A 16499-nucleotide genomic window follows, 5' to 3' on the forward strand; every position below is an offset into this window, starting at 1 on the left:
ATAAATATAAAGGAAAGGGTAAACACCTTTAAAATCCCTCCTGGCCAGAGGAAAAATCCTCTCACCTGTAAAGAGTTAAGAAGCTAGGATAACCTCGCTGGCACCTGACCAAAATGACCAATGAGGAGACAAGATACTTTCAAAAGCTGGGAGGAGGAAGAAAAACAAAGGGTCTGTGGCTGTCTGGGTGATGCTTTTTACCGGGGACAGAACAGGAATGGAGTCTTAGAATTTAGTAAGTAATCTAGCTAGGTATGCGTTAGATTATGATTTCTTTAAATGGCTGAGAAAATAAGCTGTGCTGAATAGAATGGATATTCCTGTCTGTGTGTCTTTTTGTAACTTAAGGTTTTGCCTCGAGGGATTCTCTATGTTTTGAATCTAATTACCCTGTAAGGTATTTACCATCGTGATTTTACAGAGGTGATTCCTTTTTACTGTTTCTTCTATTAAAATTCTTCCTTTCAAGAACTGAATGTTTTTTTCATGGTTCTTAAGATCCAAGGGTTTGAGTCTGTGGTCACCTATGCAAATTGGTGAGGATTTTTACCAAACCTTCCCCAGGAAGTGGGGTACAAGGGTTGGGAGGATTTTGGGGGGAAAAAAGTTTCCAAACAATGCTTTCCTAATAAAATAAACGCGGACAAATGTTTGGTGGTGGCAGCAGAAGTCCAAGGGTAAAATAGTTTGTACCTTGGGGAAATTTTAACCTAAGCTGGTAAAAGTAAGCTTTTAGGAGGTTTTCATGCAGGTCCCCACATCTGTACCCTAGAGTTCAGAGTGGGGAAGGAACCTTGACAGGGACCAAATCCGGGGGCTTAGTAATCTTAATCCAAGAAGATTAAAGGAACTAGCACATGAAATTGCAAGCCCATTAGCAAAGATTTTTAATGAATCTGTATACTGGGGGGTTGTACAGTATGACTGGAGAATTACTAACATAGTTCCTATTTTTAAGAAAAGGGGGGAAAAGTGATCAGGGTAACTACAGGTCTGTTAGTTTGACAAGTAGTATCTGTCTGTAGTATGCAAGGTCTTGGAAAAAATTTTGAAGGAGAAAGTAGTTAAGGACACTGAGGTCAATGGTAATTGGGGGGGAAAAAATACAACATGGTTTTACAAAAGGTAGATCATGCCAAACCAACCTAATCTCCTCCTTTGAGAAGGTAACAGATTTTTTAGACAAAGGAAACACAATGGACCTAATTTACCTCCTTTTCGGGGGGAATTATTAGCTAAGCTGGAAAAGATGGGGATCAATATGAAAATTGAAAGGTGGATAAGGAACTGGTTAAAGGGAAGACTACAACAGGTCACACTGAAAGGAGGTTACTAGTTCCTCAGGGATCGGTTTTGGGACCAATCTTATTTGATCTTTTTATTACTGACCTTGGCACAAAAAGTGGGAATGTGCTAATAAAGTTTGTGGATGACACAAAGCTGGGAGGTATTGCCAATACAGTGAAGGACTTGGGGGGGAGGGATAGCTCAGTGGTTTGAGCTTTGGCCTGCTAAACCCAGGGTTGTGAGTTCAATCCTTGAGGGGGCCATTTAGGGATCAGGGGCAAAAATTGGGGTTGGTCCTGCTTTGAGCAGGGGGTTGGACTAGATGACCTCCTGAGGTCCCTTCCAACCCTGATATTCTATGATTCTATGATCATACAGGAAGATCTGGATAACCCTGTAAACTGGAATAATAGTAACAGTAACAGGATGAAATTTAATAGTGAAAAGTGCAAGGTCATGCATTTAGGGATTAATAACAAGAAGTTTTGTTATAAACTGGGGACACATCACTTGGAAGTAACAGGAGGAGAAGGACCTCAGAGTATTGGTTGATCATGAGATGACTATGAGCTGCCAATGTGAAATGGCTGTGAAAAAAGCGAATGCAGTCTTGGGATGCATCAGGTGAGGTATTTCCAGTAGAGATAAGGAGGTATTAGTACCATTATACAAGGCACAGGTGAGACCTCATCTGGAATATTGTGTGCAGTTCTGGTCTCCCATGTTTAAGAAGGATGAATTCAAACAGGTACAGAGAAGGGCTACTAAGATGATGCGAGGAATGGAAAACCTGTCTTATGAAAGGAGACTCAAAAAGCTTGGCTTGTTTAGCCTAACCAAAAGAAGGCTGAGGGGAGATATGATGCTCCCTATAAACATATCAGAGGGATAAATACCACGGACGGAGAAGAATTATTTAAGCTCAGTACCAATGTGGACACAAGATCAAATGGATATAAACTGGCCATCAAGAAGTTTCGACTTGAAATTAGACAAAGGTTTCTAACCATCAGAGGAGCAAAGTTCTGGAACAGCCTTCCAAGGGAAGCAATGTGGGCAAAAGACCCATCTGGCTTCAAGACTAAGCTTGATAAGTTTATGGAAGGGATGATATGATGGGATAGCCTAATTGTGGCAATTAATTGATCTTCAACTATTAGCGGTAGATATGACCAATAGCCTGTGATGGGATGTTAGATGGGGTGGGATCTGAGTTACTACAGAGACTTCTTTCCTGGGTGTCTGGCTGGTGAGTCTTGCCCACATGTTCAGGGTTTAGCCGATCGCCATATTTGGGATCAGGAAGGAATTTTCCTCCAGGGCAAATTGGCAGAGGCCCTGGTGGTTTTTCGCCTTCCTCCACAGCGTGGGGCACGGGTCACTTGCTGGAGGATTCTCTGCACCTCAAAGTCTTTAAACCACAATTTGAGGACTTCCATAGCTCAGACATAGATTAGAGGTTTGTTACAGGAGTGGGTGGGTGAGATTCTGTGGCCTGCATTGTGCAGGAGGTCAGACTAGATGATCATAATGGTCCTTTCTGACCTTAAAGTCTATGATTCTATGATTCAAAGGGGACAGCCTCTAATATCCTGGGACCACCATGGCTACTACAGCACTGCACACAGAATATTTTATATCTATCTTTGAGAACTGGGGAAGAAATAGGTCTGAAAAGAAATATTTGATAATGAGAGAAAAACACCTGGATCTGAAGAGTTTATAGTAAGTGAGTGAGAGTAGTTGGACAGTTTGACTGGATTGTATATGGAAGCTCAATAAACAGAGAGTAATAATTTCCCCCACACACCCACACCATTCACATGGCAGCAGGGAGCCCCTTGGGGAGGTGCTTTAAGAGAGTATGTGAGGGTAATATGGAGCAGGAAAACTCCCTGGCAGTAGGGAGGAGGCAGCAGCAGGGGCAGGCAGGTGACTGGCTCCTGGGGGGAGCTGTGTTGGGCAGTTGGGGGTAGCAGTAGCCAGAACTGTGTAACCTTGGGCTGGACAGTCTCCACTGGGGACTTTTTCCTCCCATCCCCTTCCTTACCTTGTTGCTGGCAGAGAATGGCCACCCCATCCCACCCCAGAGGCAGCTGTGTCTCAGGGCTCTGCAAGCTGCACCCATTAAGCCCCTTCTCGTTTGGGGAATGATTCAGGACAATTTCCCAAAGAAAGAAAGAAAAATTGCTGCAGGTCATACGGGTGGGAAAATATCCCAAATCTGAGATTGTTAAATTAACATTGGAGAATTAAAGAGAAAATGGGGCAAACTCTGAAAAGGAGAACAGAGAAAGTGTCGATAATTGCTCCATCAGCACTGACCCTTCATGGAGCCATTGCTGCTTTTACACCTGAAAGAAGACTTCCTTTCTCTGACTCCTGCCCATGGGGCCACGGTCGGACGTGGTGACCCAGAGAAGCTGACTGGGGGCTGATGCAAGGTAAGCAAAACCGAACCAGCCTCCCAGGGTATTGGGTTGGAAGCCGAGGGGTGGGGGGGCTGGGTTCCCCTACATGAGTGGTTCTCAACCTGGGGTACACGTACACCTGGGGGTACACAGAGGTCTTCCCGGGGGTCCTTTAACTCATCTAGATAAATGCCTAATTTTACCACAGGCTCCAGAAAAAGCACCCGTGAAGTCAGTACAAACTACATGCCCACACAGACAGCGACTTGGGCGCACGGCTCCATGCTGCGGGCCCTGACAGGGACTCGGGGGGGTTCATTCCCCGTTGATGTATTTGCTAGTTCTCGGGTATAAGGAGACAGGCCCCAGCCAGGCGCAGTCCCAGGGCGCAGGGACACGCGGCTGTTTCTGGGTCGGACCCGCCAGTGGTCCGCTGCCCGACACCAGCCCCTGAAGTCGCCCTTGGGCACGAGAACCCCCCCCCCCGACCCCTCCCTCCGATTGCCCGAGGCGAGAAGGAGGGGGCTGGTCTGGGTCTCCCTGGTTACGGGGAGGGGGGCAGTCGGAGCCGGGGGGCAGTTCCCAGGGACGCTGCCCGGACCACGGGGAGCAGCAGGGCCGGGCCGAGGCTGCCCCGCAGCGCAGCGGCCCGGCCGAGAGGCGGGGCCCCCACGGACCAAGCCGCGGCTCCGGGACACGAGAGTTCGCGTTCGGAGCCCTGGAGGCCGGCGCCGGCCGGGGCGGGGCGCAGGGCCTGGGGGGGTCTCTGGGTGGCAGGGGAGAGGGGACGAGAAGTTGCGTGTGTGGGAGGGGGTGTCAGGCTGACCCCTTACCTGAGCTGGAGACGACGGAAGCGCCCCGGGGCAGGCTGGGACTTGTAGTTCCTGACTCTTCTCGGAGCGGAAGGAAGGAGCCGGTTCCTCAGGCACGGCGCGCGCCCATAGCGCGGGAAGCGGAAGTGGGCCATCTGCCCACGCGCCCCCTGCCTATCCACACCGGGAAGCGCAGTCTCTCTCTCGAGCTCGGCCTTCTATTGGAGGAAGGACCGTAAACGCGTCAATTCGCTGCCCCCTCCCCGCTTCCTGATTGGCGGAGAGACGGCGGGGCAGCGCCGGGCGGGCAGGTCAGAGGTGCCGCCCGGACTCGGGGGCTGCGGGCCTCGCCGCCCTTGGGATCCGCTGCGGGGCGGGGCGGTCTGCGGGTCCTGTCGCGGCGCGCGCTGCGGCCGTTGGGCTGGAGCCGTTGGGCTCCGCGGCGCAGCTTGGAACCCTGCTGGCCCCCGCCCCGCGCCTGGCCCCCGCCCGCGCCCCGCCCCCGCCCCGCGGGCCCCGGGGGGCGGGGACTCGCGCCCCGGCGCTGCTGCGGGTGGCGGCCGACGGCGAAGGGCGGGTCCCAGCTGCACGGACAGCGGGGCAGCCAGCGCCGAGCTCGCAGGGCCGCGGCAGGGCCGGGTCTCGGTGCAGCAGGCGGCGGGGGCGGTGCGTTTGGGATGCTGGTGCTGGCCAGTGGAAATGCTGCGGTCAGTGGGCGGTGAGGGGCAGCCCCGCACAGGGCCGGGGTGTTCAGGCACCCAGTTCTAGGCACCCTGGAGCATGTTAGAGACAAAAGGCAAACAAGGACCCAGCCCCCTGCAATGTCCCTCTCCTGGGATCAGACCCCCTGGGCACACAGGAGCCAAGTTGGGCATGGGGTGGCGGGTCCCACAAGGCCGAGGCAGCTGAAGTCCCTCCCAGTTTTGGAAACTAGGCAATGCGGAGTGAAAGGGCTTCACGCACCACCCAGCTCGGCCTCGGGGGCATCAGCAGCAAGTGGGGTCTGGGACTGAGCTGCATGGGCACCACAAAAGGCAGGCTGTTACCAAGGGGCCTGGGGAATATCTCAACCCCTCTTTTGTAGATACAGTGAATGCAGCCTCCATTCCTGGGTCTTCCCCAGGGACAGAATATTTATTTGAAAACTAAATCTTTTAGTTGTAAGGCAGTGGTCTCCAACCTTTTTATTCAAAAGGCCACTTTTTGAACTTAAGATCAACCCAGGATCTACCTAGCCTCTTCCCCAAGGCCCCGCCCTGCTCACTCCATTCCCGTCTCCCTCTGTCACTTGCTCTCCCGCACCCTCACTCTCTTTCACCAGGCTGGGGCAGAGGTTTGGGGTGCTGGAGTGAGGGGGTGCAGGTGTGACAGATTTTTGTTACCAATCTGCCTGAGGTATCAGGTGATCAGGCTGAGGCCACAGGATCATTGGGGGTGGGGAGAAGATGACGGAGCACATCAAGCAACTGAGTTTTAAAGCTTTATTGATCAAATAATAAAATAACAGCAGAGAGTGCTGGGGGGGGGTGTTCCCCACATCACTCAGAGGAAGGAAAAAAGCCCCAAACCCTAACCCACTTTCATACTCACACACGCACTCCCCAAAGCTGGCCAGGCCTGGGTGTAACGTAAGAAGAAGAGGGGGAAGGGTGGATGGGAGTTCTGTCCTGTGTGCACAAGTCATCCAGGGTTCATTGTGATCTCTGAATTATTCCAGCTCTCAGGAGGGTTTTAAGTCCTGGGGTCCTTTGGGGGTGTTCCATGCCATGACCTCTGTTTCTGGTGCTCTTTGTGCCAGTCCAAACCGGCTTTCTGTGGTCTTCTTCAATTTCCCAAAGCACAACAGCTACAGGGACACGAAACTCTGTTCCCCCCTTGTCATTTTGCCTGTGTTTTCCATCTCTGCAGCCCTGGTTTTCTCTACCCTGGCTGTGGCTAGGTGAGAGAGAAACTTCTTGTCTAGCGCTGTGACCTTGGACTGGGGCCAGCATCTTATCATTGGACTGAGCTTGCTAACTGCAGTGTTGCGTTAACCTGTTCTCTGCTCTCTTTCTCCTTCCCCCTTTGGCCTCTTGCAGCCTGCAAAAGAATTTTCCACTCCCCACTCACACCTTTGACCCTCCTCAAAATGCTTTGCAATGCTTACAACAGTGTTAGCAACATGCAGTGCTGATCTGCCTTTCCCAGGGGAATTCCTGGGGTTGTGACACAGGCTCTGGGAGGGAGTTTGGGTGCAGGCATCATATGGTCACACTACACCTAATCTCACAGCATCCACTGGACATTTAATGAGTTTTACTTTTTATTAGTGTCATCTGTGATTTATAGATACAAAATCCTTCAGGGATTGTCACAAATCAGTGTAACATTCTCAGCTGTGGGTGTGTATTGGCTGAGCCTGGAACAGGGGGTTGGGGTGCAGGAGTGAGGGGTGCAAGTTCTGGGAAGGCGTTTGGTGCAGGAGGGGGCTCTGGGCTGCTGCAGGGGATTGGGGTGCAGGAGGGGATTAGGGGTGCAGGCTCTGAGGGGGAATTTGGATGCAAGAAGGGGATCCAAGCTGGGGCAGAGTGTTGGGGTGTGGGAGGGGATGCAGGGTCTGGGAGGGAGCTCCAGGCTGGGGGTTGGAATAGCTCAGTGGTTTGAGCATTGGCCTGTTAAACCCAGGGTTGTGAGTTCAATCCTTGAAGGGGCCATTTAGGGATCAGGGGCAAAAATTGGGGTTGGTCCTGCTTTGAGCAGGGGGTTGGACTAGATGACCTCCTGAGGTCCCTTCCAACCCTGATGTTCTATGATTCTATAGGCTCTGGCTGGGAGGTGTTTACTACAGGCAGCTCCCAGTCAATGGCTGGCTGTTGGCACATCTGTGCATGCAGCCCCTGGGAGGCAGAGGGGCAGTGGGGACAGTTCTGTGGGTGGGGGAAATACATGGAGCTGCCTCATGCCCCATCCCTTCCCCCAGGGGCCACAGAGATGTGCCAGCAGCCAGCCGCTTCTCAAGTGGCATGGGGCCATGTGAGGCAGACAACCTCTGAGCCCCACTATGCCACTGGACTTTTAGCAGCCCAAAGATCATGATCAACTGGCCAAGGCTCCAGGATAGACCAGTGATCGCAATCGACAAGTTGGTGACCACTGTTGTAAGGAGTAAAATTAAATGGCCACACAATTGTGCCAGAGTCTAGACATGAAAAGCTCCATGATACCTCAGTCCTCATTGACTCTGAAAAGGGATTTATTTCAAATCCATTTATTTCTGTGGCTGGTAAACTATAAGGACCAAGTGATTTCAGTAGTTGTGACACTGGGGTTGTGGATGCTGTAACCATATTTCAGATTGAATAATGATTTTATATCTGATTCAAGGCAGGAGGGCTGTCCCTAGCTATTTTGGTGTCCTCTGCAGCCCCCCCCCCCCGTGGGGGAGCTGTGTGGAGCCCCACCTCAGACCTCCACAGGAGTGGGGGTTGGCCCCAGACCTCTGTGGGGGATGGGGGGGCTGCCCACTTCCTGCAGAAAGTGGAATGACCCAGCCCCAGCCTGCTCTGCTCCCCTGGTTCCCAGGCTTGGGGGAGGGGGGAACCACTCCCCAGCACTCACTGGCAGCGCGGCTGGGAGCAAGGGGAGCAGAGCAGGCTGGGTCCAAGTCGCTCTACTTACCGGTGAGTGCAGGCCCGACCGCTTCTGGAGTCCTCAGGGGAGTGGGGGCAGGGCTGGGGCAGAGCAGGGGTTGAGGCCCTGGGGAAGAGCAGGGGCTGGAGCAGCACACAGCTGTGCAGGGCACCAGGAAATTTGGTGCCAATTTCCTGGTGCCCTACGCAGCTGCGTACTTTGCGTATGGGTAAGGACAGCCCTGCAAGGCAGTTTCCCAAAAGCAATGCTTCTTCCCTAAAATTGGTGAAAATGGGCAGTAGGGGATCTCCTTAATCTGCTTGGGAACCTCTCTGGGTCACATTGTCAGTTCTCCTCTGTTTTCCATTGCTTCAAGTGCTTCTGACTCCTTGAGGAGGTTTTCCTTGCAAGGTCTGTGTGTGAATCTTTGTGTGGATGTAAGCAGAGTCAGGATGAGCTCCACCCTGACATCCGGTGGTGAGGTGTGGCAAGTTGTGGAAAAGAACTTCAGGGGCTGATCTCATTTGCATAGGCACACCCACCCCGCCTAGAATGAGGCCATAACTGCACAAATGGTCACTTTGGCTGTTGTGGGATCCCCAGTGTCTCTGTTATTGGAGCGGGAAGAATAAATTGTTATTACCCTGATTATGGGAACTGTGCTTGGAACTGTACTTATTATGATGGAGGGACTCACCATCAACTTAGTAGCACTCGATAGGCAAGGGACATGGGTTCCAAAACTCTGTGAATTGAGAGAGGCTTGAGACAGGTATTAGTACCTGGTGGTGTGGGTCCGAAACACCAATTGCACCTCTGTCTGTCTCCACTGTGGAACGTCAGAGCTAATTTTGGGTCTATTAAGAGTCTTGCTACAGGTACTGTGCTGAATTCGCTTTGGCCTTATGGTGCACCAGCCCTAAGGCTCCCACTACTATGAGCTGAAATCACTGAGCACTGTGTCAAGTAGTGGGGAGCTGGAAGATCTAATGTGCAGTGGTGCTGTTTGTGGATAGGCTGGCGGAGCGTTCGTGAGATGGCGAGGTGAGCTGTGCAGAGCGGTGCCATTTGTGAGACAGCAGAGCATTCGTAAGATGGCAAGGCGAGCTGTGCAGAGCAGAGCGGAGCTGTTCGTGAGATGGTGGAGTGGAGCATTTGTGAGATGGTGAGCTGTGCAGAGCGGAGCCCTGTGGGGCAGTCAGCTTCAGGACACGTAAGGTGCCCCTTACCTCTTTCCCCACACACAGGCACGTTTTAGCCAGACTGGGGAGTAACACTATGCAGATGAACTTTTGAACTCTGGGGCTGGACTTTTTGGACTTTGCGTGATTTGTGGATTGCTGGACTCAAGAGACGTTTGGATTCTGGGACTCAAGAACCCGAGGGAAAGGATGTGACCCACTATGCTGGAGTGGGTCTTTGCTCATGGTTTGGTTAATGAACACTAGTTGTGGTGTTTCCCCAATTTAATGCTGATGTCGTTTACCTCATGTTATTAAAGATTCTCTGCTACACCGAGACTCTGTGCTTGCGAGAGGGGAAGTATTGCCTCTTTGAGGCGCCCAGGAGGTGTGTAAGATTTTCCCAGGTCACTGTGTAGGGGCTCGAGCCAGTTTTGCATTTGCTTTGAGGAGAGGGAACCCCTGTGTACTGAACCCAGCCCTTGCTGTTATCAACTTGGCCTGGCAGAAGGGTTACATGTAGAAAGGAAAGGGCTGTCCTGAGCTGAAGGAGTGAAATGGTTTGTTGAGAGAGATGGGGGAAGAATAAAATAGTCCCAGAATCAGGGAGGCAGAGAGGCCTGGCCCCCAACTTTTAAAGATGGGGGGACTATGCCCTCCAACTCTCTACCGGCCCTAAGGGCAAGGGATTGTGGGAGAGGAGCAAGCAGGGGGCAGGTTCTTGAGGAGATGGGGCAGTGCAGGGTTGGGATCTTGGGGGAAGGGTGGAAGCTCAGGGTGGTGTGGTGGGGCAGAGCCTCAGGGGGCAGCATGAGGGGAGGGGCCATAGTTTGGGTGCCTGTGGCCCACAACCTTTTAGGGGGCTTCCATCGCTCCTGCCCACAAGGATGAGAAAAGATTAGCAGGCTATTGTTTTAACTACTTGGCCACTTTGTCTGGTGGGCTTGTTGTTACTTAACCGTTTCTAAGGTCTCTGTTGTCTGTAACCTTTTCCTTAGTTCATTGGCTGACTGAGGATGGTGTGGGGATGGTTTGGCTTTTGAAAAAAACTTTCTCTGTGGTATTATAAAGGAAAGCCCCACATCATTCTTGGCGCAGGGAGCCAGGTTTCCTGTTCAAATTCTGTATTTCACAAATGTCCAGGTCTGGAAATGTCCAACAAGGGCAATTCTAATGGGAAGATGGACACAGGGCACTTAACCTACACAGACATCCTATGGAGGTGGGGTGGGAATTAAGAATATTTTGAGGATCTTTGGGGAAAAGAGACTTTACTGACAAGGTTTGTCTCTGTTCCTGTTTCACCTTGTGGTGTTGTGTCAAGGAATCACTATTTATATTTCTATTATATTAATTAAACCCTAAACATTATTTAAATCAATCATAAACATTAGTGTCACTTGAATTTCCCCTCTGCTAGCAAGAATGAACTGAATTTTATGACTTTCTGAGAAGGGCAGAGATATTAAATTGGGGGATTTCAATTGCTGCATTTGTGAGTGGATGTTTTACACTCATATCTCTATCTTCAATCACTTCAATGAGAGAACCTGGATTTGTGCAGGAAATGGCCCACCTTGATTATCATACACACTGTGAAGAGAGTGGTCACTTTGGATGGGCTATTACCAGCAGGAGAGTGAGTTTGTGTGTGGTGGAGCGGAGGGTGAGAAAACCTGGATTTGTGCTGGAAATGGCCCAACTTGATGATCACTTTAGATAAGCTATTACCAGCAGGACAGTGGGGTGGGAGGAGGTATTGTTTCATGGTCTCTGTGTGTATATAATGTCTTCTGCAGTTTCCACGGTATGCATCCGATGAAGTGAGCTGTACCTCACGAAAGCTCATGCTCAAATAAATTGGTTAGTCTCTAAGGTGCCACAAGTACTCCTTTTCTTCTTGAGGGTGAAGAGGCTCTCTCTTTAGCCAGCTGAAGACCAAAATGGAGGGGTCTCCCAGAGGTTTAAATAGACTTTCTCTTATGGGTGGAGACTAGGATTACCACATTCGAACATTCAAAAAAAGAGGACACTCCACAGGGCGGGTATTTGCTCATGCCTCCCAGCCCCGGCCCAACTCCACCCCTTCCCCGCCCCCATTGCAAACCCTTCCCCAAAGTCTCCACCCCAACTCTGCCCCCTCCCTGCCCCATTGGACCCCTTCCCCAAATCCCTGCCCCGGCCCCGCCTCCTCCCCTGAGCATGCCATATTTCCCCTCCCCCCTCCCTCCCAGCCATGCAAAACAGCTGTTTAATGGCGCAAGCACTGGGAGCTAGGAGGAAAGAGTGAGCACTCTCTCGAGTGATCAACATTCACTTCCATAGAATCATAGAATATCAGGGTTGGAAGGGACCTCAGGAGGTCATCTAGTCCAACCCCCTGCTCAAAAGCAGGACCCATCCCCAATTAAATCATCCCAGCCAGGGCTTTGTCAAGACTGACCTTAAAAACTTCTAAGGAAGGAGATTCCACCACCTCCCTAGGCAATGCATTCCAGTGTTTCACCACCCTCCTAGTGAAATAGTTTTTCCTAATATCCAACCTAAACCTCCCCCACTGCAACTTGAGACCATTACTCCTTGTCCTGTCCTCTTCCACCACTGAGAATAGTCTAGAACCATCCTCTCTGGAACCACCTCTCAGGTAGTTGAAAGCAGCTATCAAATCCCCCCTCATTCTTCTCTTCTGCAGACTAAACAATCCCAGTTCCCTCAGCATCTCCTCATAAGTCATGTGTTCCAGACCCCTAATCATTTTTGTTGCCCTTCGCTGGACTCTCTCCAATTTATCCACATCCTTCTTGTAGTGTGGGGCCCAAAACTGGACACAGTACTCCAGATGAGGCCTCACCAATGTCGAATAGAGGGGGACGATCACGTCCCTCGATCTGCTCGCTATGCCCCTACTTATACATCCCAAAATGCCATTGGCCTTCTCAGCAACAAGGGCACACTGCTGACTCATATCCAGCTTCTCGTCCACTGTCACCCCTAGGTCCTTTTCCGCAGAACTGCTGCCTAGCCATTCGGTCCCTAGTCTGTAGCTGTGCATTGGGTTCTTCCGTCCTAAGTGCAGGACCCTGCACTTATCCTTATTGAACCTCATCAGATTTCTTTTGGCCCAATCCTCCAATTTGTCTAGGTCCCTCTGTATCCTATTCCTGCCCTCCAGCGTATCTACCACTCCTCCCAGTTTAGTATCATCCGCAAATTTGCTGAGAGTGCAATCCACACCATCCTCCAGATCATTTATGGAGATATTGAACAAAACCAGCCCCAGGACCGACCCCTGGGGCACTCCACTTGACACCGGCTGCCAACTAGACATGGAGCCATTGATCACTACCCGTTGAGCCCGACAATCTAGCCAACTTTCTACTCACCTTATAGTGCATTCATCCAGCCCATACTTCTTTCATTTGCTGACAAGAATACTGTGGGAGACCATGACAAAAGCTTTGCTAAAGTCAAGATACAATACATCCACTGCTTTCCCTTCATCCACAGAACCAGTAATCTCATCATAGAAGGCGATTAGATTAGTCAGGCATGACCTTCCCTTGGTGAATCCATGCTGACTGTTCTTGATCACTTTCCTCTCACGTAAGTGCTTCAGGATTGATTCTTTGAGGACCTGCTCCATGATTTTTCCGGGGACTGAAGTGAGGCTGACTGACCTGTAGTTCCCAGGATCCTCCTTCTTCCCTTTTTTAAAGATTGGCACTACATTAGCCTTTTTCCAGTCATCCGGGACTTCCCCCGATCGCCACGAGTTTTCAAAGATAATGGCGAATGGCTCTGCAATCACAGCCGCCAGTTCCTTTACTTTCTTTCTCAAATGATCAACATTCACTCTCTTTCTTGAATGATCAACTATTCTTTGGAGAAAAATAATAATGGCAAAATCCCAAACATTTTTAGATATTTAAAAATTCCTCCCGGATGGCGATTTAAGAACCAAAAAGCTGGACATGTCCAGGAAAATTTGGATGTATGGTAACCTTAGTGGAGACCCCCTCCTCTCTCCTATGCAAAGCCCAGCTACAAAATGGAGTTCTGGAGTCACTGGGCAGTCCATGCATGACAGTTCCTTACCAGCCAAGCCACATTCCTGGGAAAGCTCAGATGTGGATTGGCATTTCCAAGTTCATTGTTGGCTTAAGGGCTTCTTGGTTGGTCCCTTACTGAAAATAGTTTTTTCTCAGGAAGCTGACCAACTGTTTCACTAAAACCTACTTAGAATCAGACAAGTATACAGCCAATATTCATAACTTCGAATACAAAAATGATATATGTATGCAAATAGGATGAATAGATTCAGTAGACCATAACCTTTACAGAGATATGTTACATGACACATGTAACATAAAACATATTCCAGTTATGTCATATGCCCATAAAGCATCATGGGTTACAATGTCACAATGTCATATGCAAACTTGCTGAGGGTGCAATCCACACCATCCTCCAAATCATTAATGAAGCTATTGAACAAAACTGGCCCCAGGACCGACCCTTGGGACACTCCACTTGATACCGGTTGCCAACTAGACATGGAGCCATTGATCACTACTCGTTGAGCCCTATGATCTAGCCAGATTTCTATTCACCTTATAGCCCATTCATACAGCCCATATTTCTTTAACTTGCTGGCAAGAATACTGTGGGAGACTGTATCAAAAGCTTTGCTAAAGGTAAGGAATAACACATCCACTGTTTTCCCCTCATCTAGAGCCAGTTATTTCATCACAGAAGGCAATTAGGTTAGCCAGGCATAACTTGCCCTTGGTGAATCCATGCTGACTGTTCCTGATCACTTTCCTGTCCACGAAGTGCTTCAAAATTAATTCCTTGAGGACCTGTTCCATGATTTTTCCAGGGACTGAGTTGAGGCTGACTGGCCTGTAGTTCCCAGGATCCTCCTTCTTCCCTTTTTTAAAGATGGGCACTACATTCACCTTTTTCCAGTCGTCCAGGATCTCCCCCAGTCGCCATGAGTTTTCAAAGATAATGGCCAATGGCTCTGCAAACACATTCGCCAACTCCTTTAGTAACCCTCGGATACAGTGCATCCAGCCCCAGAGACTTGTGCTCATCCAGCTTTTCTAAATAGTCCTGAACCACTTCTTTCTCCACAGAGCGCTGGTCACCTCCTCCCCATGCTGTGCTGCCCAGTGCAGTAGACTGGGAGCTGACCTTGTTTGTGAAGACAAAGGCAAAAAAAAAAGCATTGAGTACATTAGCTTTTTCCACATCCTCTGTCAGTAGGTTGCCTCCCTGTAGCGAGGCAGTGTGATGCCCCACCACCCCGCAGAGGGAAAAACCTCCCCAGATACCAAAGTGGGCAGAGCCAGTGGATCCTGTGCCCGCCCCCCCAAAACTCTAGGCTTAGGACAGGAAGTATAAAAGCCCAACCCCAGAGCTCACTTGGGCAGCAGCTGCTGGAGAGGCCAGACGCCTGTGGCCTGGTTCTGGCTTGGGAGACCCTGGCAATTAATGGCCAACCAGAGGACTGGCCAGACTGGCCAATGCCTAATGCCGACCGGTGAACGGAGGAGCTGCCAAGCCTACCCGTCGCCACTTACCCAGAGGAGCTGCCAAGCTTACCCCTTGCCAGCTACTAGGAGGAACCCATGGTGCTGGAATCCTCTGAGGACACCACGCTGACCCAGGTATCCTACGAGGGGGAGTCCGGAAGTAGCCTGGGGGCAGCTGACCCTCGTCTGGCTGCAGCACCGCCAGAGCCCATGTCAGTGTGTTGCAGCCGGGATCCCACTGACCCAGCAGTAAGTCTTCTGCTGCTGCTAGGATGCAGTGGAGTGGGTGGGCCTGCAGTCCCCCGCCACCCACCTGGCGGATGGCAGTCTCCCCCTCTCCCTGGTTGCTCAAAGCCAAGAGCCTGGGGTTTGCTGTTGAACTATTTGCTCAGTCCCTGCCTGAGCTTCTGATGTTTGCAGGCCTTGCCCTGTCTCAGGGCACAGGCTTCTCTTGAACTATTTGCTCAGTCCCAGTCTCAGGGCCTGAGCCTGTGACTATTTGTTGCTCCCCATTCTGACCCAGAGCATGGTCTTATATTGTACTGCTTTTGGGGCCCTGCCTGAAGGTCTGGGCCAAAGATGAGTATTCCCCAACTCCGCAGAAAGGGTGTAGTGAGGCGGGGTGGTGCCCCACCACCCTGCAGAGGGCCAAGTCCCCTTACACTCTCCCATTCAGTAAGGGGCCCACACTGTCCTTGACCACCTTCTTGTTGCTAATATACCTGTAGAAACCCTTCTTGATACTCTTAACATCCCTTGCTAGCTGCAACTCCAAGTGTGATTTGGCCTTCCTGATTTCACTCCTGCATGCCTGAGCAATATTTATACCCCTCCCTGGTCATTTGGTTGACCTGGTGGCTGGCAGGGACTTAAGCCTGGACCCCAGAGGGCCTGAGAGGGCTTGGCAAGGCAGGTCCTGCCACCCCCTTTCCTCTTCCCTCTTTGGGGCTCTGGGTTGACCTGGTGACCCGGGTGCCTCACCAACAGGTCAACTCATTGTACACTATGGGTTGACCAGGTGGCTGGTTTGCTTTCCAGCTCATGTGTCACCCCCCCCCCTCCAAGGGCAGTGCAGTAGTGACTGTGAGGATCACAGAGGGGTCTTAATAGTAGAGATGGAGCAGGTCTCGGGGAGGCTTAATAGTTGTACCCTGGGCAGTCGGGGGGAGGCTTAATAATTATCCCCTGGGTGATGAGGGGGTCAGTTGTCCCCTGGAAAGTTGGATTGTCAGCGGGAGGGGATCAGGTTTTATAATTAGTGTCCAGAGGGTCCCTGGACCTGCTACTGCCACCGCTGAGAGGCAGCCTCCAAGGCTAGGAACACAGCACTGAGGTCGGGGAGAGAGAAGGAGGAGCAGCTGCTGGGGGGGGGGGGGCACAGGGGGTCCCTGGACCACATCCTGCCACCGGTTAGAAGCTTGTGTCCCAAGCTGAGAAGGGAGCACCCAGGTTGGGTAGAGAGGAGCAGTAGGAGCACCTTTCCACAGTTCTTGTAGGGTTGAAGGATTCCCTCCAGCGACTTGGTCTGGGGCCCCTGCGGAGGAAGCCAGGGAGTGGTGGGGAGTTAGAACATGACTCTCCAGCCCCGGGTGCCTGTCAGGCTCAGCTAGGCATGAGGGGCCGGGCCCTTATGTTCGATTTAGGTTAGGCCTGGCATCAGGT

General features: G+C 51.2%; 1 protein-coding gene across 1 annotated transcript in view; it reads right to left on the reverse strand.

Moving 5' to 3' along the window:
- The window catches only part of LOC140901673 (uncharacterized), a 36284-nt gene extending 31583 nt beyond the window's left edge, over window positions 1-4701 (reverse strand). The window contains exon 1 of the mRNA XM_073320917.2: window positions 4532-4701. The gene's annotated coding sequence lies outside the window, so the exon portion shown is untranslated. The remainder of the gene's footprint in view (window positions 1-4531) is intronic.
- Window positions 4702-16499: the final 11798 nt, after the last annotated feature.

This window comes from Lepidochelys kempii, chromosome 22 (genome assembly GCF_965140285.1).
Source record: "Lepidochelys kempii isolate rLepKem1 chromosome 22, rLepKem1.hap1, whole genome shotgun sequence".
Classification (NCBI taxonomy): domain Eukaryota; kingdom Metazoa; phylum Chordata; order Testudines; family Cheloniidae; genus Lepidochelys; species Lepidochelys kempii.